Raw genomic sequence first — 22,455 nt, forward strand, 5'->3', positions numbered from 1 at the left:
GTCCCCAGCCAGGACTGTAAAAGAGCCTTTTCTTCTTTCTAAAGCCTCTTAACTCTCTGCCCCCAGAGATGGCTGGTTCTCCCCAAGTCTGGGAAAAGCAAAGCTCCCGTTCTGGCCCACGGGGAGATTTTAGACGGACCGTCATGTCTCAGCTCTGCTCTCCCTCTTTTCACGAGACTCTTTAATTAGGTTCAGAAACATGTTTATGATCCTGAGAACCAGCCCGTGTTATATTAGGCAAGTTCAAAGCTACATTTCCCCCAACAACGCTCAGAACATTTCAGTAAACTCTGAGGCCTGGCTCACAGCCAGCCCTGAACAAAATCAGACCGTGGCCAAAGAGCGCCGCCAGCACCCCCGGCTCTGGGCAGCTCTGGACAGTGGGATTCGGGCTTGGACAGACCTAGGTTTTCATCCAGGCCCCTCTCTACTGGCAAAGTGACCTTGGGCACATTACTTAACCTCTCTGAGCCTTGCATTCTAATTTGGGGACTATAGGTTTATTTAGAATTTAGAATGGGCGTCATCATGGCTAGGGAGTGTATGAGAACTAAATGATGTCTAGGGTTAGTTGCGCTCCCTCTTCCACGCTGTGCCTCTTCCTGACCCCTCTAGGGGCCGACAGGGCCATGCTCTCAGGAGAAGTAGGACGCCGTCGGCATGGGAGCCGGACCCTGCTCCCAGGAGGTCACACCTTCATTCTCTCCCCAGAGAGATGCTCTCCCCTCCGCCATGAGGACCTTGCTTCAAACACAGGGATCTGTGCCCCGGGTGGCATGAGAACCTCCACAGGGCCAAAAATGTGTTTCTGCAGCCAGGAGAGCAACCCACATGCAGCAAAATCCTTGTCATAAAGTCACAATAGAACATTCCACAGATTTCACAGACATGGTCTCAGCTAACCTTTACTGCTCAGAAAAACAAGTCAGAATCTCCTTCCCATTTTATACCTGACGAGACTGTGGCCCAGTGAAGAGAGAAACTGCCTGTGATGTCACAGTGAGTCAGAGACAGAATGAAGACCAGGACCTGGGTCAGAGCCCACTTAACCCCAAGCCATCCCTGGTCGCGGGACAGCGCCTCCCCTCCCTTCTCTGAGGTAAGAAAGTTGAGCAGAACCATCCGGAAGCACTAGCAGGCACCTCCTGAGAGGGTCTGAGGTGATGTCCTTCTCAAGTTTTTATCAGCATCCTCCCTCCCTTGGTCCCAAAGGCTGGACTATCCCTTGGGAACCTGAGAGCTTAGAGGGTCACAGCCTCCTGGACCCTTCTCTGCCTCCATCTGTTTCCCCCCAGAGCTCTTCCTCTGGTCTCCCATGGGCCACACCTCCCATAAGCATGCCCTCCCTCCCCCGGTTTCCCAGGCTGGGCTCTGTGAAGCCCCTCCACCTCCTGACACAGCCCGCAGCCCCTGCCTTCCCTGCCTGCTCCTGTAGAGGATGAAGGGGGCCATGGGGTGCCATTTAAAGAGCACTGGACAGAGAGTCCAAAGGCCTGGTTCTAATCTCAGCTCCACCACTGCCGCCTTCCTGTGTGACCCTGGGGAACCGCCTCGCTTCTCTGGGCTTCACGCGCCACATCTTTAAAAGTAGATTCAGCCGAGGTAGCCCTGAAGGCCCATTAGGACGTCCAGCCCCAAATCACACCAATGGGCCTTCGTTCTGTCTCCTCGGCCCTAACACCCACTCCCTCTGGTGTTTACGAGAAGAAGCCTAGGGTGGGGTTCATGGTGCTTTCAGGCACTACAGCCAAAACTCTCCTGGGAGACACAACGGTTTAAACCAACGGAGTCCACCTGAGTCTGACAGTCATTTCTCACAGGTAGCAATCCTGTGGCCCCAATGTGGCTGACAGTGGACAGGCTGGGGTGGACTGACTACGGTGGGGACTATGGAAGTCAGGGCTAGCTAGCCTGCGGTACTGCCCTTACCCCTGCCGCACGTGCCCGCGGGGCCACCAGCGAGTCACCCGTTGCGCCTGGCGCTCAGCCACCTGCTCTGGAAGGTGCGCGGGCTGGGCTAGAGAATTTCCTGGAGCTTTTTTCCTCGAACCTGCTGTGTCTCTAAGGCAGATGCATAAAGTGCTGTGTGTGGTTCCCTTGAATCTATTCCCCTTTTGTTGTTGTTCGTTTTTTTTTCCTAACAGGTTTATTGAGATGTGATGCACGTACCATACAATCCACCCACTTCAAGCGTAGGGTTCAGCCGTTTTTAGAATATTCACAGAGTTGTGCAATCATCCCAGCAATCAGTTTTTGAACGTTTTCATCCCCCCAAAAAGAAACGCCATCCATACCCATTCGCAGTCACTCCCCATTTCTCCCCTACCCCCACGTCCTGCCTAGGCGCCCACAAATCCACTTTCTGTGTCTGTGCATTTAACTGTTCTGGACATTTCCTATCAGTGGAATTCCACGATACACGTTCTTTGGTGCCCAGTTTCTCTCACTTAGCATAGCGTGTTCGAGGTTCATCCCCACTGCCTCGTGTCTCTCCTGCCTTCTCTGTCTCCTGGGCTCACCTGCCTGCTCGCAGTGGGGCTGCAGCCCGAGGAGGCCAGTGACTCACCTCTTTGTCGAGGCTTCCCAAACCCCAGGCTGCCCGCCGCTCTGGAACGTTCCCTCCACTGCCTGCTCAGACAGCCGGCACAAAGTCCCCCCCCACCCCGCCCCGGCCCAGCCGCCTGCCTCCTGCCCCAGGAAATACATTTCTCAGTTCTTTCCACAATTTGAAAGGTTTTAAGACAAACTGACCTGCTGTTGACAGCACTAATTCCTTTCTTCCTCTCCAATGCTCCTGTCTCTTCTCTCTTTTTTTTCCCTAAGGGAATTTTGTTTTTTTGATGTTGCGTGTGTGGGTTTTCTCCCTGCCTCCAGCTGTCACTTTGGTATGGGGATTGATGCTGAGGAGCACTTACTGGCTCCCACTATATTCCAGGTGCCTCATACACAGTATCTCATTGACTCTCCGTGGGGCAGACATCATTATCCCCATTTTATAAATGCAGACGCTGAGGCTCAGGGAGACACTGGGATTTCCCAGGGTCACCTCCAGTGCATGGTGGGTCAGAATCAGACCATTGTCTGTTTTGCTTATTTTGCCTCCTGGGGGACCAACGTTGGTGACCAACGCTAGTGGTGGTTCGGACAATTTCTCCCAATGCCTTAAACAAGATCAGACACACTGCAGACTCCTGGGACAGTCACTGCAGTATACATTTGGACATGTTGTTCCAAGAAGGCCACCTAATGTCCTCCCTGCAAGAAAGAGGCCACAAGAATATCTTTATTAATGTAAGTTCAGAGGGAGGAGTTTCATGATCTGTTTCTTAGCACTTTGTTACAACCATTAATGAAATAAACCATTGATACGCTTATTACATAGCTCTCTGCACTTTGTTCCTGACTCTGAAGCCTTTAATGGCTCCCTATTGCCTAAAGAAGCGCTTTCAAGCTTCCTTCATGTTGCAGAAAAGGCCCTTCTTGATCAGGGGAACTACTTTCTCTGATACAGGGTTCCCGTGATGCCTTCCCCAATCCTCATTGTTCACTTCTCAAAATCTTTCGAAAAAATAAGATGAGGTGAAAATATTTATCAACTGGATTAAGTACATATGATGCACTGGACTACAAGCTGGGGTCAGAGAAGAGCTGGGCCACGTGGCTCCTCACGGCAGAAAAGTGAGCTAAGGCCATGTTCCAGCGCGCAGGCCAGAGAGCGATGCCGAGTTTATCAGTGCGTGCTCAGACCTGCGTGCTAGATCTCAAAGCACGGATCTGCAGCCAAGTAGGCAGCAAGGTGCAGAGGTGGTTAACCAGCCAGGCCCCGCTGGTAGCCTGCACGTCACCGGTGGCGCAGCTGGTAGCAGAGCTGCGGCGGAGGGTGAGAACGCAGCTGTGGATCTGTGAGAGGCAGCCCCGGTGAACACGGCTCCGACTCCAGGGAGCCTGGATCTGATGGGGACGGGGCGGGGATGTGGGAGACCCGCGGAACCAGAGCTCCAGCAGGAGCGGTGACATCTCAACAGCTCTTCTCCAGAAGGAGGTCTCCCGCCAGGCAGCCAGCTCAGCCAGCCCAGAGACTAGGGACAGCATTAAGTCATCTGTTTTCACCATCTGCAGTCCTACCTGTGTTTTTCTCTCTCCCTATACACCCCTCAGTAGACAATTCCTGACTGTCATCCCTCAGGAACTTCTTGTTTCAGAGCCAGGATCTGTAGCCAGGCCAGGGAGGAAGGACAGGGGACCTCAAGGGACTCGGGGGGCTGCCGGAGCCCACACTTTGGTTAAGCTCTTCCTTTCCAGCGGGGCCTGGAAATCCCCATTCCTACTGCGTCCCTGCAAAGCCCTCTGCGGTCCTTCCAGGCCAGACTTCCGGCTGCCCTGGGATGCCCCCAGCTCTGTCTCCCTGCGCCCCCACCCTTACCTCCTGGAACCATGGCGAGAAACATGGGCCAGAGTCAGACCAGAGGGTTCGAGGCTCAACGCTGCCACTTACTCTCTATGACTTAGTTAACCTCTCTGAGCCTCAATTTTCCTCTAGTTAAAAATAATTGACCTTTTAAGAGTAAAAACATAACCCTGACATTTGCAATGTGGTCTCCACAAATGGGGAGACAAGATCCGATATCTTGTCGCACTGCCCACCTAGAGCAGCAGTTATCTGGGTTAACGATCAGAAACAACACCCATTAAGGGCCTGCTCAGGGCAAGCAGGGCGTGTTTGTCTTCCCATCCTGTCCTCCACCCTTCACACCCGCCTGTCCTTGGTCATCGCTCCTGGTCCCTCAAGGCCCTGGGGCTTTTCTAGGACAGGGATAGGGTTAGGAAGCCAGCACCATAGCTCCCCCTACTTGAATTTCTTTCTGTATTTTTTTCATAGCAAATGAGGCCCTGTTATTAACAGACTGTGCAGGTTTCAGAGTTAGCATTTGGCAAAGAGTTTAGTGGCATTTGATTCTCCTGCTAACCCGGTGGTAAGTTCAGTTCATCAAGTGTTTGTTGAGTGAATGAATGAGGGAGTATAGACACCTTCAAAGTCCTCCTCACCCCAGGCCAGCTGGTCTGATGCTCTTCTGAGGATTTTGAAGGTGACCCCAAGCTGGGCCCTGTTGGTGGTCTCTGATGTTGATCAAGAAGAGCCAGCAGGCCTCTCCTGTGCCCTCCCTCTGTCCATACCCTTCCCACCACCGGGCCCTGCCTCCTCCGGGCCCATTCACACAAGAGCCCCTAGTCGTTTCCTATAGGGCCCTGGATCAGCTGACCCCAAGAACGACACAGCCAACAGCCTCCTCCTCATTCACACAGGCAGGTCTGCCACCCAGATACCCTGCCACGCTCAGAAGATGCTCACAGCCACTTTAACGTTTTTAAACGCTGCCCTGGCCCCACACGTTACATCTAAAATGATGCTGTTCTGACTGGGTGAACAATTCTTTTCTTTCTCCCTAGAATGGAATTTGCAATGTGTGTTCTCAACCCATCCCCCTCGGACTTGAGAGTAATGAAGTCTGGGCCTGCCTGCTTCTTCCAGCAAAGCTGGCCTGATCCAAGGACAGTCATTAACTTATTTTTCTAAGTAATCCTCTGCTGAAAGCTGTGAGCCGCCTGAGGTGGACCAGAGGGATGAGAGCAGAGTTGGCAAGTACCAGAATCCTGGACCTGCAGCAACTGCCAGGACAGACAGCTTCCCCAGCGGAGGGAGGAGCACGGAGATGTGGGCTCGCTCCCAGACAGGACACGAATAGCCGTTTCAAACTAAGCTGCGCTTGTATCGGATGCTTTTGTCACTGCCTGGGGGGTATTTAATCAGCCCGATATTCACTCACATTCAGATCCTTGTTGTCAACAGGGGCTTCCTGACTTATCAAGTCAGATTAACAATGGAAGCAGCCTGTAACCTGTGTTCTAGAACACACAGTTTATTACACACCCTACCTCAAATCCTGAACACTGGTCCAGCACCCAGAGTTATTTGACCAAGGGCTCGGAGGCCTTCCTCAGTTGACTCTTCCCCGCTGGGTCTTTCTTCAACCCCAGCTCCTTTCTTATCATCCCCGAATCCTATTAGGCTCCTGTGAGGCAAAAAACACTTGCACCAGCTGTTCCTTTACCTGAAGCATCCTTCCCACTTTTCTGACAACAGATTCACACTTTCACATATCCCGGCAAGAGTTTGCTGTTCCCGAACACCTACCTCTGTTCCACCACGAAGCGTGTTGAAATTAATTGTGTGATGGGGGCTCTCCCCCCAGGCCCCCTCCTGTGCAGCTGGCTCCCTCATCTCTGTTCCCCTGGAGCCTGCGCATGGTAGGTCTTGAGGTTGTGTTCATTTGGTCAAAGGAAGACAAAATGACTCATACTTGTCTCTTTGGTCTAGGTGCTGTGACAAGATGCTGTCACCTGCAGTGGCAAGAACAAAAGGTAAGCTTCAAGGTCCTCAATGAGCACATGGAGATGTGAACTTATAAAAATTAAGTAAGAATCAGCCATAGTTAAAATAAAATACAGTACAAAAAAAAATACAGGGTGATTCGGGGCAGGGCTCCAGTCTTGGGTGGCTTATGACAGTTTCCAGGAAAGGACTTATGCATGCATGCAAAGGAGCCACACTTCACACAGAGTATGTGCCCCTGGCCAAATGAGCACACAGGTGGTCAGGGAAGGCTTCCTGGAGGAGGTGGGTCTTGAGCGGATCTTGAAGGATGGGCAGGACTCAGAGATAGAGAGGCACTTCAGGCACAGGGAACAGCATGAGCACAGCAGAGAGTCGGGAAAGTAAGTTCAGAAAACTGCCCCCACCCCAAAAAAAATGTTAGCTTAATAGAGGGTTCTATGAGCTGAGAACTTACTGTGGGGCTTTTGTGTTTTCTTTTTTTAATTTTTTAAATGATATAAGCAGAGCTTCAGGGCCTGATCGAGGGTGACGTCACTCCCACCAACCTTTGTCCTGGTCAGCTGTTTGTGCACCCCGGAAATGCAAGTGGTAAAGCAAATTGTTTCTTAATACTTTGGTTTCAGTTTAATTTGAGATATTTTGCCTAAGATTCTTCAGTACCCTTTGCTCAAGTGTAAGGCAGTGGGGGCAGCGAGAGGGGAGTAGAAACAACATAACCCCGATAGATTCAACTTCAAAGCCAGACTCCACTTTTTCCAGCCATGAGGCCTTGAGCATCACCACCACTATCATCACCATCACCATCACCAGTACCATTTACCTAGTGCTGATTTTGTGCCAGGCACTCTTCTAAGCTTCTGCAACAACCCTGTGCTATTTATTATTCCCACTTTACAGATGGGAAAACTGAGGCACAGAGAATAGGTAACCTTCCCCAAGTCATCTGTAGATAATGGTGGCCGTGCTGGGATTTGAATCCAGGTAATTTCACTCCATAATCCTCACATCGACATATTATGAGTCTCAGTCACCTCATCTATAAAATGAGGAAGACAATCAATATGCATTAGTTGATGTTATGACGTCACATGAAGTTGTATCACTCCCTGAGTGCTCCTGAGAGTGAAAACAAAAGCCCCTTTGATGTTTCCAGAAGCATCACCTTCTCCTGCTTCTCAAGTGATTTAGATCCCATCAAAGCATGAGCAGACTTTCTGGAGGGAAAAATCATCCTTTGCACTCACTCGCCGTTCACTTTTTTCTTCTTAAGCATGTTTCTAGGAAGCCATTCCGTACATTTACCAATTCCCTGCTACCCACAAATTCTTTTCATCTTCCAGCCCTCAACTGTCTCAACATGCAGCCTTTGATGGGCAAACATGCAAACATCTCAGAGAATTCCAGCACAGAAGCCTCAGTGGGACTTTTCCAATTTCTCCTTTTTCGCAGAAAACTGCTTCCCCCGCCCCCAGGAAAGCTTCCTGGAGGAGGCAGGGACTGTTTTAGACTAATGAGGACTGGAGTTTGCCTGGCAGGGGAGGTAGAAAGTTTATATTAAGACCATCAAGCCTCTCTATTCCAGATCTTACCTGAAAAGACCCCCTCTGAAAAAAGTGGTGGAGTAGGGTTTGGCAGGCATTGGAATCTTTTGCAAGCAAAGACACGTTCCTTTCATGTATAGAATTTGATGCCTCCAATAATAACACACATGAAAATTGGTAGCATTTTTTTCTTATTGCCTACTATGCACCGAGCACTGTTTGAGGTCACTCGCAGACATTTTAATGGAATGATTACAATCTATGGATGAAGCACTCTTCCAAGGCCCTCCCCACCCCCAGTTCACATCTGAGGAAACTGGCATCTCCCTTCCTTCAGTGACCTTATAAATAAACAACGCGCGGTGCCTGGTACAGGAAATGCTCCGTGTCTCAGGGAAAATCATTCACCAAGACAAGCACGGATGTTACGAGCACTTGGCGGCGGAATATATTATCACCAGCTCGAGCATGACAATGCTCAGCTACCCCAGGCCAGGAAGTGTAAGCACAGGGATGAATGGGTACGTTTTCCCACGCCTCCCTTGCCTGATCCCAAGGGCTGAGGCTGCCCAGAGAGAGAATTTGACCTCCTCCTCTGCTCCCTGGGGAAAGGTCACAGCCTGGCTGCATCCACAAAGCACAAGGAGAATGGGCAGATGGCCCGCCCAGCGACGGAGCACGTAGTGTGGGGATGTGTGTGTGTGTGTGTTGTTTACTACGGTGTTCCCAGTGCCCAGATTCATGCTTGGCACACAGCAGGCTCCTTATGGGTACTCTGGAATGAATGAATGAATGAATGAATGAATGAATGAATGAATGACGTAACTTGCTCATGAGCAATCAGCTAGCAGAGTTGGAATTTGAACCCAAATTTACCTCTTGAAGTCTATCAGAGCAGCTACCTGAAGATGCTTCACCTGTCAAGGAGACACGATGAGCCAGTCAGCCTCATGAGCAGCATGGTCTCGTGACCAGAGCACTTGACAAGGTATCTGGAGACCCAGGCCCTGGTCCTGCCACAACCTGCCTGGCTGTGCACCATTGGGCATGCCCCTTCTCCTGTGTGGTCCTCACTTTACCCATGCATGGAATTCTTAATGCCTGCCTGCTCCCACAAAGAGAGTCTATGAGATAAGGCATAGAAAAGCTTTATCAATTGTAGGGGCAAAGTGAATATCAATTGAACCAAGCCTCCCTGGACTGCAGTCTCCCCGTCTGCAAGCGAGTGTGCAGTAGGCACTGCCAGCTCTCACGTGCTGGCATTTCCATTGGTCAGCAGGGCCTTCATGCTGCACGACTCCAAGGCCACTTCGTCACATAGATGTATAATCTACATGAATTCCTGCACTCCCGACCCCCATGAATTGGTCAGTGCCCAACCCGCACAACTGAACGCAGCTGTTCTGGATCAGGGTCTGTTTTTGACACGAACATGAACTCAGAATTACAGTGGGCAAGTAAATAGAAAAGCTGCCCCCTGCTCCCAGGAGCTCTCAGAGAGAAGACAGATTTCCTGAGAGCAGGGCTGGTGAATTCTCCCTGGACCTGACCTGGCAGGCTGCCTGCAAAATGGCCCAACAGATCAGAGGACCAGAGGAAGGTTCTGCACCAGAAGACAAATTCTAGGGTCTAGACATGATTTTTCTCCATCCTCCAAACCCAGGGCTGTGCCCTGCTTTTCTTCTCACGCAAGGATGGCTGTCCTCAGATCGGTGGGAGAGGGTGGGAGAGGCTGGGAAGAAGAGGTTCTCACCCTGGTTGCTGACTTCTGCTCCCCATCCCTCCTCTGCACAGAGCCGCACAGTGTGGCTGAGGGAGCTCAGAGTCAACCATTCGGGCCCTGAGAGCGTAAGAGCAGAGGGGCCCAACAGGGTCACAAGACTTGCAAGACAAGCTCTCAGCGCCAAACCGGCTTGTCGTCACTCCTAGCGCCTGGTCCTTCTGTTGCCCCGTAACAGACTCTTGTGACAGCTGGACTTAACTGGAATGCCCAGGGAGGAAATTTGCCCCCCTGCCAAACCATCAAAACAAATTAAAACAGTAAAAAAATCCTTTCATTGGCCCGTGGGGTGGGATGGCTGGAATCTGGGAAAAAGGCTGCAGGTGGCGTCTTTGGTGACACCACCGTTCACCCTGGGGGTCCCGGCCCCCACATCATACTCTCTGGGGGGCCTCAGCCCTGACATAGTCCATCACACCTTCCGTCTCACTGCTCGGTGCTTTCCACACCTGTTCTGACACGGATCACTCTGATCACACCGGCCTGCATCCATGTCATCTCCCGCACGGCGTCCTCAGCTCCCGGAGGGAAGAAACCGATGCTTGTTCAGCCATGACCCCAGGGCCACGCAGAGAGGTGAAGGCTCAGCTCTGCCCACCCTGGGTGACATCCTGCCCGTCTGGGCCCGCGGCCCCCAAGTCAGGTGCAAACCTCAGCCCAACCCCCGCCCTGCCTTGCACCGGTGCCCCCCGGGCTGGCTCGACATCAAGGTTCCACTCCAAGGGCCCCTCGGAGCCTTCGCATGTGGCCCAGGGTCCAAGCCCCTCATTAGGCAGTGGCAGCTCTCACGTAAGCCCTTTAATGTGGTGCAATGGCATTTTTCAGGCTTCTTTTCAGAAGGAAAAAGTTAATAATGTGAAAGCTTTATTACCTCTCTTGTCCCCCCCCTCCGAGACATGCCCTTCGGTCGTGCAATATGGGGCTAGTTAAGGCCGCAGCCCCGGGATTTCCTTCTCTCGGGGAGTCGTGTAATTACACACACGGTAAAGTGGCAGCACTCCCAGCCTCCACCTCGGAGGCTGGAGGAGGCTGGCTAGGTGTTGGCCGCCCTGCCCGGGTCTGCAAAGCAGAAACATATGGGGAATCCATTACCTGCTCTACAAAGGAGGCGGCCCTGCTAATAAACGTATTTACTGGGTTAAATAAATACGCTGAGGGTTGTTAAAAGCCTGGCCTGTGACTTCAAGTCCCCAACATTTTTCACTTGTCAGAAAGGGGCTTTTGGAAGCTTTCAGGCGGCCTGCCTTCCTGCCCATGTTTATGCATCCACTGTGCCCCCTCGGCTCCTCCTGACCACGGGGAAAGAAAGGGTCTTTGTCTAGCGGCGTGGAGACCCTACGGCTGGGCAGGCGGATACACACAGGCTGTGTGTGCCGGGGGCCTGGGGAGCGGGGATGCTGCCTGGAGCGGGTACAAGGGGGAGCTGTGCGGAAAGACATCTTTCCACGGCGATGTGTCGTCTGAGGAGAAGGCTCAGGCCAGATTTTAAAAACAGCATTCGCCAACATGACAGCAGTGTGTGATAGAGGCTCACTGCTGTAGCCTTTTTTTTTGTTTTGAATTGAAGTATAGTTGATTTACAATGTTGTGTTCATTTCAGGTGTACTGCAAAATGATTCAGTTATGTACATATATAACTTTTCCATTATAGGTTATTACAAGGTACTGAATACAGTTCCCCGTGCTATACAGTAGGTCCTTGTTGTTTTTCTATCTTATATGTAGTGGTGTGTATGTATTAATCCCAAACTCCTAATTTATCCCTCCCCCCTTTCCCCTTTGATAACCACAGTTTGTTTTCTATGTCGGTGAGTCTATTTCTGGTCTGTAAATAAGTTTATTTGTATCATTTTTTTTAGACTCCACATATAAGTGATATCATATGATATTTGTCTTTATCTGACTTACGTCACTTAATATGATCATCTGTAGATCCATCCATGTCACTGCAAGTGGCATTATTTCATTCTTTTTCATGGCTGAGTAAATTTCATTGTATATATATCACATCTTTATCCAGTCATCAGTCGGTGGACATTTAGTTTGCTTCCATGTATTGGCTATTGTGAACAGTGCTGCTATGAACATTGGGGTGCATGTGTCTTTTCATATTAGAGTTTTCTCTGGATATATGCCTAGGAGTTTTAAGGAAACTTCGTACTGTTTTCCACAGTGGCTGCACCAGTTTTCATTCCCATCAACAGTGTAAGAAGGTTACCTTTTCTCCACACCCTCTCCAGCTTTCATTTGTAAACTTTTTAACGATGGCCATTCTGACTGGTGGAAGGTGATGCCTCTTTGTAGTTTTGATTTGCGTTTCTCTAATAACTAACGATGTTGAACATCTTTTCTTGTGTTTATTGGCTATCCATATATCTTCTTTGGAGAAATGTCTATTTAGGTCTTCTGCCCATTTATTGATTGGATTGTTTGGGTTTTTTTTTTGATATTAAGCTGTATGAGCTGTTTGTATATATTGGAAATTAATCCCTTGTAGGTCACATCGTTTGCAGATATTTTCTACCATTCTGTAGGTTGCCTTTGCATTTTGTTTACAGTTTCCTTTGCTGTGCAAAATCTTTTAAGTTTAACTAGGTCCCATTTGTTTATTTTTGCTCTTATTTCGTTACTCTAGGAGATGCGTCCAAAAAAACATTGCTGCGATTTATGTCTAAGAGTGTTTCTACTTATGTTTTCCTCTAGGAATTTTAGGTTATCTGGTCTTACATTTAGGTCTTTAATTTATTTTGAGTTTATTTTTGTATATGGTGTTAGGGAATGTTCTAATTACATTGCTTTCCGTGTAGCTGTCCACTTTTACCAGCACCACTTATTGAAGAGACTGTCTTTTCTCCACTGTATATTCTTGCCTCCTTTCTCATAGACTGATTGACCATACGTGCCCGGGTTTATTTCTGGGCTTTCTAACCTGTTCCATTGATCTATGTGTTTGTACCAGTACCATACTGTTTTGATCACTGAAGCTTTGCAGTATAGTCTGAAGTCAGGGAGCCTGAGTCCTCCAGCTCCAGTCTTCTTTCTCAAGATTGTTTTGGCTATTCTTTTGTGTTTCCATACAAATTTAAAAAATTTTTGTTCCAGTTCTGTGAAAAATGTCATTGGTAGTTTGATAAGGACTGCACTGAATCTGAAGATTGCCTTGGGTAGTATGGCCATTTTAACAACGTTGATTCTTCTAATCCAGGAACATGGTATATCTTTCCATCTGTTTGTGTCATCTTCAATTTCTTTAATCAGTGTCATAATTTTCAGAGTACAGGTCTTTTGCCCCCTTAAGTAAGTTTATTCCTAGGTATTTCATTCTTTATGATGTGATGGTAAATGGAATTGTTTCTTTCATTTCTTTTTCTGATATTTCATTGTTAATATATAGAAATGCAACAGATTTCTACATATTGATTATGTATCCTGCAACTTTGCCAGATTCGTTGATGAGCTATAGTAGTTTTCTGAAAGCATCTTTAGGATTTTCTGTGTATTATATCATATCTTCTGCAAACAGTGACAATTTTACTTCTTCTTTTCCAATTTAGTTTCCTTTTATTTCTTTTTCTTCTCTGATTGCTATGGCTAGCACTTAACAAAACTATGCTGAATAAAAATGGTGAGAGTGGGCATCCTTGTCTTGTTCCTGATCTTAGAAGAAATCCTTTCAGCTTTTCCTCACTGAGTGTGATGTTAGCTGTGGATTTGTCCTATATGGCCTTTATTATGTTGAGATATGTTTTCTCTGTGCCCAGCTTCTGAAGAGTTTTTATCATAAATGGATGTTGAATTTTAACAATTTTTTTCTGCATCTATTGAGATGATAGTATGGTTTTTATTCTTCAATTTGTTAATGTAATGTATCACATTGATTGACTTTCAGATATTGAAAAATCCTTAGATTCCTGAGATAAATCTCATTTGATCATGGTGTATGATCCTTTTAATGCATTACTGAATTTGGTTTGCTAGTATTTTGTTGAGGATTTTTGCATCTATGTTCATCAAAGATGTTGGTCTGTAATATTCTTTTTAAATATATTTTTAATATCAATTTTCTTTCTTAAAACATCCCTTTAAAAAATAATATGGTAAAATTCATATAACATATAATTTACCATTTGAACCATTTTAGAGTGTACAATTCAGTGGCATTTAGTATATTCATAATGTTGTACTATCTAGGTCCAGAACATTCTCATCACCCCAAAAAGGAGCCTCATGCCCATTAAGAAGCCACTACCCATTTTCCTCTCTCTCTCCCAAACCCTGACAATCAATCTACTTTCCATCTCTATGGATTTGGCTACTCTGGGACATTTCAGTGGAATCATACAATATGTGATTTTTTTTGTGTGTCCTTCATTTTCATGTAACATAAAATTGTCAAGGTTCATCCATGGAACAACATGTACTTCATTCTGTTTTATGGCTGAATAATGTTCCATTGTATGGATGGACCACATTTGGGTTATCCATTTATTAGCTGATGGACATTTGGGTTGTTTCTACCTTTTGGCTCTTGTGATTAATGCTGCTGTGAACTAGTGCAAGTTTTTGTTGAAACAGAACAATAAGAATTGTTTTCAATTCTTTTGGCAGAGACCTAGGAGGGGGATTGGTGGGTCATGTGCTAATTCTACATTTAATTGACTGAGAAGACACCAGACTGTTTGTATTGTTCTTTGTACCTGCTAGGAAGTGGAGGAACAAGGAGATATTTTTCATTCAAAATTTCCAGGTCTGAGAAGACACTGACTTGACATCCTCAAGGGAGAGAGAAGGCCAAGAGCTGATAATACTCTGCCCCAGGCACCTAATTCCTGTTTTGTCCTCATTTTACAGACTGAGAAGCCAAAGGATTTATAATCACACCAAATACATGCTTCAGGGATTTAAAACCTGAATCTTCAGACCATGGAATAATTTGTATCTTTCCATCACCCCAGTGATGTGAGACTGGAGAAGAAATGGCATGAGTCCCCAGGGCCCTAAGAAGATCTTGACAACGTGTTAAATGACATCCCAAATAATGTCACACAGCAGGGAAGTTGAGAGCCTGGTCAGTATCTGTCTGCTTTGACTCCCAGGGAGCCCGCAGGAGAGGGCACCCCGAAGTCCCCACTGGGCTGCAGCCAGGGAACAGCCAGCATTCCATTTACTCCCTTATTGGGAGAGGAGAGAGTGTGTTGGGGGAGGGGCAATTAGAAGAAAAGCAAAATACCTTAAACTGAAATGATTCCATGAAATTTGGAATGTGCAACTCCTGCATATGTATAGGGATCAATCCATTATGTAGATACCATGACTTCATTACAACTTAATCCTCTCACAGTCCAAATTGTGGATAGTAAGAGACTCCGTTAAAGTTTAAGGGGTGTTGGCAAACTGATAAACTTAAAGTGCCCCAAGATTTGGTGAGCTGCCTCCTGCCCTTAGGTGCACATATGTGGGAAAGAAAACCTTCCACAGCCCCAGGCCATTTGGACTGCACACCACTTTCTGGCTTCGATCCACATCATTCTACTGCTCTCTTTGGAGGAAAACTCATGAGTTTTCTAAGGAAAATGCCTTCCTTTGGGAACGAAAAAGGGCAAAAGGAGAAAAGGTGTTTTGAGATAATGAGCAGAAGTTTGCCATCAACTTGATGCATGTCAGAATCTCCAAAGATGCGCTGTGTGCAGCCGACTCCCTTCTTTTAAGTCCTGTTTATGGTTGGTTAAGTAAGCAATGGAGTGATCTGTCACCTCCGCTCTCCAGCCGGTGAGCCGAGAGAGCAACAAACCAATCTGATGTGAAACGATTTGGACAGTAAGTAAATAAATCCCACCTTGATAAGCTGGCCTCTGCTGCAGCTCTCCCACGGGCCCTAAACATTCTGATTAAGGACTGATGAGGGCTTCCCCGGGAGAGGCCAGATACTCCTCTTCCCTGGAGGTCCCTGCAAATAGAAGTTCACCTCATCTGTTGGCAACAGTTTAGGTGGAAGAGAGTAAGTGGGGAAGGAGGTGAACCAGGTGACCTTTTTAGGTCTCTTCCACCAAGGAGTCTTAGAGACAATATCCAGTTTCCATCAAAGGCAACTAACTCAACTTTGGAGTGTGGGTCCAGCATAGGACTTACACCAAATTTCTGCTCAGCTGATGCACTGACGGACAGATAGACGTATGGAGGGAAGAAGGGAGTTTCAAGGTTGCTTTGCCCAAGCAGTTTTCATAAACCTAATTAAATGATCTGTCTGCTGTCTGAAAGGCAGATTACTGGAGCAGGACATATAAACACAAAATCACCACTTTATTAAGGAAGGAGTCTCTCTTCCTGTTTGGGGAATCTCCTGTGTTCTTGGTGGAAACTTTTTTTCCCCGGTGAGAGGTGGAAATGTTTTATTTATGTGCAGCCTTTCCTAGGTTAATACCTATTTCCTAATCACTAAGCATTCTCAAACATTGCCCCAAACCAAGAAGCCATTTCCTTTAAAATGCCCCTAAACTAACAGCTTGCTTGCTTGCTTGCTTCTTTCTTTCTTTCCTTTTCTTTCTTTCTTCCTTTCTTCCTCTTCCTTCCTTCCTTCCTTCCTTCCTTCCTTCCTTCCTTCCTTTCTTTCTTTCTTTCTTTCTTTCTTTCTTTCTTTCTTTCTTTCTTTCCTTCCTTCCTTCCTTCCTTCCTTCCTTCCTTCCTTTCTTCTTTCTTTCTTTCTTTCTTTCTTTCTTTCTTTCTTTCTTTCTTTCTTTCTTTCTTTCCTTCTTTCTTTCTTTCCTTCCTTCCTTCCTTCCTTCCTTCCTTCCTTCCTTCCTTCCTTCCTTTCTTTCTTCAGTGTTTTGAAATATCCCAAGCTCTTTCTAATGTTGTATCCCAAAGCTGAGCAATGTCCCTTGGCATCATGATTATGACCACATGTAACCCAATAGACAGCCAGATTGCCTGGATTTGAGTCCTGGCTCTACATTTATCAATCATATGGCCCTGGGTAGAGTGCCTCATTTTCCTCATCTGTACAATGGGGGTGATAATCCTTTCTAACTTGCAGGATTGTCCTGAAGCATAAATGAGTTCATCTATGTGAAGCCTCACAGTAGTGAGGGTTTGCTATCTTTCTTGCAACTCACAGCAGATCAAAAGTTAACGAAGCTGTACAGCACAGGGAACTGTATTCAGTATCTTGTAATAACCTTTAATTAAAAAGAATGTGAAAACAAATACATGTGTGTGCGTGTGTGTGTGTGTGTGTGTGTGTGCATGACTGGGACATTATGCTGAACACCAGAAATTGACACATTGTAACTGACTATACTTCAATTTTTTAAAAAAATGTAATGAAGCAGATTCAGCCCATTTGGCAGATGAAGAGGCTATAGATTTTCCAAGGCACGTGGTGAGGGGGCAGCCAGGCTCAGGCTAGAGCTCTAATGTCCTCTCCCTCCCTGTTAGGGCTTTTCCCAGGAACCAAACTCATGCTCAACTGCTGTGTAATATTACTCACTATTGAGTGGGCTCATTGTGGGTCAAGGTTATTTATTACTGAAAATTCCAAGAGAGCTTTGCCTGAAAATGAGAATTTCAGCTGTTGCACAGGTCCACAAAGATCGGACTCATCCAACAAAGCTCTCAGTAGAAGAGCCGTGTCGCACTCCCTTCCTCCTTTCCTGTTTGGATTCTGATTACAGTGGTTTTTCTTCATATCTTTCCCTCTTTCTTTTTCTTTTTTGACTACTAGGAAATTCACTTACTTTTCAGGAAAGTTTATGTTTCTTTAGATTATAATAGTAATACATTTTATAGTGTAGAAAACATGGGAAATCAGTGAAAAAAGAAAAAAATGAACTATATATAATTCTATATATTCATTGTTTTGGTGTATTTATTCCTTTCATGTCTTTTTTCTATGCATGTGTTAAGGAAACATACTTTTTTTCCTTTTACATAATTTGGATCTTCCTGGTGATAGTGGTTGTAGAAAGAGTGGTTTATGTAACATTTTGCAAGCATTTTGTTTATTTACCTTGTAAATGCTTTGAGGTTAATTATCTAAACTTCAGATAAAACAGCAGAGAGCAAGGGTTAAAAGCAAGGCAGCTTGGGTGTGAGTCCTGTCTCTGGCACTTAGCAGCTGTGTGACCTCAGACAAGTTACTTACCTTTGCTGTGTATCAGTTATCCCTGGGTGAGTGGGTATAATAATGGTACACGCCTCAGAGGGTGGACATGCCCATAGAATTAAATGAGCTAATGTTTGTACTCAAAAAATGTACTAGAAAGAAGCAAGAGAGGCATAAACTTGGAGCTTGGTGCTTTTATTTTGTTATCCTGGACTGCAGCTACATTCCATATAGGACTTTTGGTTGCAACAGCAGACTCAGGCCAGTTGAAACCAAAACAGGATACTGAGTAGGAGGCCCTGTCTTCTGATGGGAAGGGCGTTTGGATGGTGACCACACTTCTCGAGCACCTACTATGTACCAGATACAGTAGGTATTTTAGGCACATTATGGCCATCATTTCATTTGTCCTAAGTTCCTCCTTCTTCTACATATTATGAAAGTGAGTCTCAGAGGGATTAAATGACTTGCTTAAGTTCACACAACTAAGAGGAAGTAGTGAAACCAAGATTCAGACCCACGTATGACCGACTCCTCAGTGCAGCTCAGTCATTCGTTCACTCACTGAGTCATTCCCCTGTGATCCCTGTCAGCATGGAGCTTACAGTCTGGTGGGGGAGAAAGACGTTTGTCCAGTCATCACACAAATACATGTGATGTTGCTGCTGCAATATAGGCTCCGAAGGAGAGCTCCGCGGTTCTCTGAGAACCTGTACTTGGGGTTTGACCTTGACAGGGAGGCCATGGATGATGCCCTCGAGGAGGTAATGCTTGCGGTGAGACGGGAAGTGTGAGTGGCGTTAAATGGGCCAGGCCTGGGGGTGGAGAGGAGAGATTCAGGAAGAGCAAACTGCAAAGTCTCTAAGGGAGACAGAAGCATGGCGTTGAGAGAGACTGACAGATGCCAAAGGATGTATCTGAAATGAGGGGGAAGAGGAGAAGGGTGGCGGCGGGAGACTCGCGAGAGGAAGGGGCAACTCGTGTAAGGGCTTTGAGTTAATAAAGGAGCTTTGACTTTCTCTTAAGGTCAATGGAAATCATTAAACAATTAAAAATACACAGATGATACAGATTTCGTTTCAAAGAGCATGCTCTGGCTTCAGTGGGGAGAACATCTTGGGATGGGGGTGGGGTGGGAGCAAAAGTAAATACTGGTTCATCAGGCAGGGCCCATAGCAACAGTCCAGGTTGGCCATGGCAGTAGCTGGGATTAAGCACATGGAGAGAAGCGAACAGACTTGGGAGAGCTTTTGAGTTAAAATCTACAGACCTTGGTGGTGGGTTGCTATGGAAAGAGAGGGAGGGGGAGGGGTCAGGGATGGTGCCCGGGCTTCTGGCTTGTTTAACTGAGACGATGCTGGTCTCTTCAGTGACCTGGAGAATATTGGGGATGATCAGATTTGAGAAGAACGATCATCAGTTTAGTTTTTGGACATGACAATTTTGGGGTGCTATGAAAATACCCCCCAAAGATGTCAAACAGGGAGTAAGATACAGAGGTCTGGAGGTATAAGAGACGTCTGGGATGCAGTATTGTAGTGGGTACCATCATCTGTGGATGAAGGTTAGTGGGCATTTGTCATTCTTTTGGGCTGTCCCCCATCTGAACCCCCTTCTCATGTCTGGGGAATCCCTCATCTTAGGAGGCAAAGCCCACCTCCCACTGTAGAAGCTGAGAAGCTCTGCTTTGGGGTTGACCTACAATTCAGATTGAGGGCCATGTCTCCCAGGACCTCTGTGGCCCCACCAACTCCTGGTTTGGCTTGGCTTTGAAGTAGCTCCTTCTGCCACACAAGGGCCAGTCTTTCCCCTTTTTTTATAGCTAATTAAACCAAGGTGTAAATGTCAAGAGAGAGGTTGAATATGGTTTGCTAAGGAGAATGAGCTGGGGGAGGAGTCAGGATGACTGGCTGTGCCAAGCTGGCCATGCGGCCTCAGCGAAGCCCTCCCACCCCTGCTTGGCCCCCCGCCTCCCTCCAGGTGGTGGCAGACCTGGGGCATCTCCAGGACCCTTACTGCCTCTAGTTGAGGTGCACTTGCCTTTAGAAGCTTAAGGACAAGCAGCCAAAGCAGTCACCTGGCTAATTCAGACAGAGGAATTATCTTACTGGAATGAGAAAGCAGATTTTGTTTTCTAGCCCCAAATAATCAAGATTATTCATCCCCAAAGCTGTAAATATGCCACCCAAAATAGCAAAGAGTTGAAAAACATCAGCCCATCAGCAGATTTAAAACAAAGTTCCTTTTTTTTCCTCATTAACAATAAATTTTTTTTTAATTCTACATTTTCCCTCCGTATAAACTGCACTTCATTTTGCTTACCTAGACTAATGTAATAAAGCGGTCTCGGGGAGGTATAGTTACCGATAATTGAGACAAAACAGAAGCAGTTTGAGCCCTGAGAGGTTTTGCCTGAATAATAGACCGCACTGTCCAATAGAACCTTCTGTGATAACAGACTTTCTGTCCCGCGCTGTCATTTAGTAGCTACGCACAACATGTGGCCAGTGCAATTAAACAACAGAATTTTTAATTTTAATTAATATAAGTGGAAATAGCCACACGTGGCTAGTGGCTGCTGTACTGGACAGGGCAGAATATGTTTGCAGCTAAGAGGACCTTACCACGAACAAGGTACCCCCTGGGGTAAATGTGCATTTCCCAAAGTTAATCATTAGGAACTGGCTTTGGGACAGGGGATCGGGGGACGGGGACAGAATTCACTCTTTCCCTGTGCTGTGTGGGGGTTTATTAATTGTCTACACAATTGCTTTTGTAAAGGGACTACCTCTCTGAACCCAGAATTAGGAGCTCTGAATTTGAAGGCATTTATTAGGCTTAAATTTATGTGGTGTGAAATCTGTTAGATCATTTGCTCATCAGTGGGTTGTCTAGAAAAAAGACCCATCTACAAAGGGTTTGCAGGGCGAGGGTCACCGGTGTAATAAGAAACATACCAAGCCTGGCCTCCAGTGAAAGGCTGTGCTTTCAAGTCAATTTTGAGTTTGCGAAGTGGACTTTTGAAGACCTTGCCATTGGTAACATTTCCTCTCTTATTAAAAAAAAAGAGAGAGAGAGAGAGGCTGAGAGCACAATTATTTTTCACTGTTGTTCAACTTAACCCAGAGGTAGAAGCCCCTAGTGGTTCACACTTGAAAGCACCGAGACCATGGGCCAGCCATGCTGGAGTGAAACCTTCAAAGCTAATAAGCAGAGGCTGGGATGCAATGAGAAATTTTGGTTCAAATTTGGACAAATCACGCAGTAGGACTGACCAACCAACCCCAAAGGCATGACTGATAATTCACTGCAGTTTATGAGAAGTGATAATCCATCTTGATTTGGAGACCAGCTCATTCGTTCAACAAACACTGGGCATGGGTGGTGGGCAGGCTGTGGACCAGGTTCTGGGGAAATAAAGATGAGGAAGAGGCAGCTGCCGGCTAGAGGGGCTCATGGTGCAGGGAGAGAGCCTGGTGTAAATCAGATAGCGTACCGGGACCCATGAGCTTTGCCCCCCAAAACTCCTCTGATCCTGAGAACTTTGAAACACAGATTTCCAGCCCCTCTTCCCGCAATATTCTGATTCCCTAGGTCTGCGGTAGGTCCTGAGAGTGTGTATTTTCATACAGCGCCCTTAGAAGATTCCTGTGAAAGGACAATTTGGGGGACTTTAACGAAGTCAGTGCATCGATCGTCTCTCCACCCAGAGTCCTTCCTCGTCATCCCAGTCACGCCAACAAGGTCGGAGAAGGCACCCTGGACCCTCCCCCTCCTTTATCCACACCATCCAGCTGAGGATGCCTCCCAGAGGTTCCTTGCATCCTCCTTTGCCACCTCACACCTGGACTGTTGCCACAGCCCCTCACCTCTCTCTCCAGTCTCCGCGCTTCCCTCTCCAAATTCATGCTCTGCAGAGTTGTCTGCATGACCTTCCTAAAACAGGAAATTACAGGGGGGTCATTCTTGCTTAAAATCACGTTGTGGCTCCCACTGCCCAAGAACCAAGGCCTCCTTGGCCTCTGGTGGCCAAGCCCCTGCCCTCTCCCCGACTCATTCCACATCCCTCGTTTTGGGCATGAGGGCTACTCTTTCACCTTAAAGGCTCACCCTCCTCCCTCACCGACCCGTGCACCCTCTCCATGAAATCTTTCCAGCTCCTGCCAGATCTCATCATCTGCCCACCTGCCTCTGGCCAGAGCAAAGGCGGAGAGAAAGGGAGTGTGAATTGAGGCTGGGCGCAGCAAATGGTCCAAGGCGGCTTGGGAGGGAGGGCAGAGTGACGGTCACAGTGAGCAGGGAAATCAAGGGAGGCTGTGGGGTGGGGGTGGGGGAGCTTTTGTTTTGGAGGAATAGGGGAGAAACCTGGATGAGAGGAGCTTCACCCTGAGGAGTGGGGCACGGACAGCCCGGGATGGGGGTGCAGTCTGGTTACTTTTTTTGTTTCATGTCATATTTCCGAAAACATCAAAAATGTTTCAAAGTAAGGAAAAGAGAATAATGAAACTTCGTAAGTGTTCAGGGATTAAGTGAATCTGAAACATCCTGTTCGTTTAAGGTTGGGGGAGAGGGGACCAGGGCTCCCGGCCAAGCTGGACACACTTTCCTTCCACCCAATCATGCAACGTGTTATGTGCTG

General features: G+C 47.1%; 1 long non-coding RNA gene across 3 annotated transcripts; it reads left to right on the plus strand.

Moving 5' to 3' along the window:
- Positions 1-1,018: 1,018 nt before the first annotated feature.
- Positions 1,019-21,535, plus strand: LOC140685919 (uncharacterized). Of its 3 annotated transcripts, XR_012059383.1 has the most exons (5): positions 4,893-4,973; positions 5,449-5,637; positions 6,377-6,420; positions 6,896-6,982; positions 21,449-21,535. It is a non-coding gene; the product is annotated as an uncharacterized lncRNA (long non-coding RNA). The 3 variants fall into 3 exon arrangements; XR_012059382.1 differs by lacking the exons at positions 4,893-4,973; positions 21,449-21,535 and adding an exon at positions 1,019-1,099 and having other exon boundaries at positions 6,896-7,005; XR_012059381.1 differs by lacking the exon at positions 21,449-21,535 and having other exon boundaries at positions 6,896-7,005.
- The last annotated feature ends 920 nt before the right edge of the window (positions 21,536-22,455 follow it).

Source organism: Vicugna pacos, chromosome 15 (assembly GCF_048564905.1).
Source record: "Vicugna pacos chromosome 15, VicPac4, whole genome shotgun sequence".
In the NCBI taxonomy this organism is placed as follows: Eukaryota; Metazoa; Chordata; class Mammalia; order Artiodactyla; family Camelidae; genus Vicugna; species Vicugna pacos.